The 3,109-nt window shown below is 31.5% G+C and overlaps 1 pseudogene; it reads right to left on the minus strand.

Annotated features, from left to right (window-relative positions):
• Positions 1–1,980: 1,980 nt before the first annotated feature.
• Positions 1,981–3,109, minus strand: part of LOC107009998 — a 2,210-nt pseudogene continuing 1,081 nt past the window's right edge.

Consider the following 3,109-nt stretch of genomic DNA (forward strand, 5'->3'; position numbering starts at 1 on the left):
AATTTGAGATAGATGTTCTTGTGATGATGACTTCCAGATTTTGGGGAATTAATAGATGTTGATTTGTTTTATTTAATGAGTTTAAGTCTTCCGCATTATTTTCTGTTGATATATGTTAAAATGATAAGGGTTAGATTGGTTGGTTCGCTCACATAGGAGGGAAATTGTGGGTGCCAGTCGCGGCCCCGGTTTTGGGTCGTGACAAAATCTAATAATAAGAAACTAATTTAGCACTTGGAATGATTACAACAAAATCAATATTAATGCCAACAATAAAAAAAAACTAATTTAACACTTGGAATGGCTATGGTGTTGGATATCTACTTCAAAATTTACTTTGATTTAAACAATAACAATATGTAAAAAAAATATACTGATTTGGACAGTGAAAATGTATTAACAATTTTAGATTTTGTATGTAGTATTTAGTCATGCAATAGTACTTAATCTTATAATATAGTTGTCTAGGTATATTTAGAGCACGAGTTATATGTAAACTTCATTCTCAATTCCACAAGAATCATTACGAAAAGTCTTTCATTTGCTTTTCTTTGATAGAAGTTTGATTTTTCTAGAATATATCTTAATTTTGGCCTAATTCTTCTGATGATGATGGTTCAACTTCTGGTAAAAAAGATATGTCTTAATTATATTTCGTCTCTTCTGTTTTGTGCTATGAAGATTTTACTAGAAAAAAAATTTGAGATTAATTAAAAAGATGAGACTGAAAAAAAGATAGAAACTGAAAATCTGACTTTTATTGACTGAAATTTATTATAGATTTAAATATTCGATAAAATTGATTTGATAATTAAAATGCCTGGACCAATCTAATCTATTTACATCCTTAGCGTCAAGTTGATGACAAGTACATCAACATTAGAAAATTGGAGAGAACTACTCAACACATAAAAAAATTGAAGTATTGAAGAAAAATGCTACCATACAACAAGAACAAAGAAAGGACAATCATATAAATTTTGCATCATGGGAGAATGTTAGAAAACTAATTCAAAGTAAATTAAATTTCTTAAGGATTTGAATATTTGTTTCATTCATGTCTAAATAATATTTTTAATCGGAATAGTATCTGGAACAAGCCTGTGGTGGCCTCTATGGTGGATAACATGAGTAAAACAAGACTAAGATAATTTGTCTTGTGAAGAGGAGATATGCAGAAGCCCAGTGAGGAAATGCAAGAGGTGTGATGTAATGAGTACGAGGAGAGGTAGAAGTAAGCTAAAATGTATTGGGGAAAATGAATAGACAGGATATCACGCAACTTCAAATTACCAAGGACAAGACCTGGATCAAAGGATGCAGAGACCGTATATTAGGATTGAAGGTTAGTATTATTGAGTGTTGTCCTGATTTTCGAAGTATTAGTATTTCACTTTTAATTACATAGTCGTATGTTGTTTATTGTGTTTAGGCTCTCATATTGTTATTGTTTTCTTATTGATTGATTCTTTTTTTCTTCATTATTTGTTTTCCTTTTTAATACCTATTTTGATATGTTATATTATGTAAGGTATCCACAACTTGCTTGGAATTGAAGCATAGATGTATGCTATATATGGTAGAAAGCATAATAGGGGTGGAAAAGAAAAAGTAAAGTGCATATTAAATATATGTTTTTGTTTGTGTGTGTATATATATGTATCTTGAATCCATACTCAAAAAAGTAATTTCAAATAGCTACATTGATGCACTTAAGGAAAAGATCACCCAATATATCTTTTACTCATTCTTCCTTCAATTTCCAATCAGACATAGTTTAATTCATGTTCAAATCTGTCTAAATCATTACATGGATTTCATCACATGTCCTGAAAACATAATGCAACATCATATAATTGTTTGATAGAACATTATACAACTGTGCATTGTGTTTTAAGAGGACTTGCCAAAACAGTGTCCATATATCACCATTGAAAATTAGATAATCTAGAGGATGTGAACTCAGCGAAAAATTATGATCTAAAACCACACAGAACTTATTGGAGTAAATAAAATTTGTTGATCCTATGTTCTACTTCTCTTATATTGAGGATCTGGCAAGGATGAAACTGATGATGCCACAACCAAAGAATCATTAGAGCTTTCACAGCTTAAATATGCATCAATAACGCCATCGGGAGTGCCTGGAATAGATTGACATTTGCGCTTGTTGGTTTGGCAGATTTTGGATCCAGAAGTGCCCATTAGCTCTAGAATGAGATCATGACATTCATCAATGCTGTCCTGTTTGAAGATCAATAACTTCAGTGACATACAAACCAAATAGGCATAGTGATATTGCTAATCAAATACTATAAGGTACTACTAAGAAGCCCAAAGAGGTCGATCACTGAAAATGAAAATCAAAGTAAGAGTGCAAACCTTTCTAACTTTAAGAACATCCATAAGTTGATGAAGGTAATCGACTGCATTGCTAGGTTCAATATCATTGATGACATAAAACAATGTTGCAGTTGCAATTACAGATGGGGGATAATGTAGAAGCCTAGAATCTGCATTCAGCATGATCGAATATATAATCAATAAACAACCCACATCCAAAATTTCAAAAAAACTTTTCAAATAGATATCTCACCAGTGATAATACCAAGAATGATGTTTTCACATTTCCTCTGGAACTCCGAATGTAGGTTGGCCATCAATTGAAATCTCCTAATGATATGGTCTATAAATGAAAGTGGTGTCACTAGATTCATTTTCCATTTGAGGGTGGACAACACCAGAAGTTCTATGTTCTTTATAGTCTTTGCCTCGAACACATACTTTGGATTTGATACCTAATCAACAAAATACATCCATCATTAATACAATTGCATTTCAATCCTAAGCTATGTATGATCAATTATATCAATTCTCAATGCCCATTCTACTTCATTTCAATCCAGTGTTCAATACTCGAGAAATGACAAACGGACATAACCGTTAAGAGATTTATAAAAACATCAACACAACTATATCTTAATAAGTGAAGGGTCAAAACATGCCTAATGTGCGAGAATATCACCAACTATTTATTAAAACACTCTTCAACTATCAATTGTTCCCTTTACCTACATTCAGGTAGAAAAAAAAGGACAAGTGATAGATA

The sequence above is a fragment of the Solanum pennellii genome, chromosome 2 (genome assembly GCF_001406875.1).
Source record: "Solanum pennellii chromosome 2, SPENNV200".
Lineage (NCBI taxonomy): Eukaryota > Viridiplantae > Streptophyta > Magnoliopsida > Solanales > Solanaceae > Solanum > Solanum pennellii.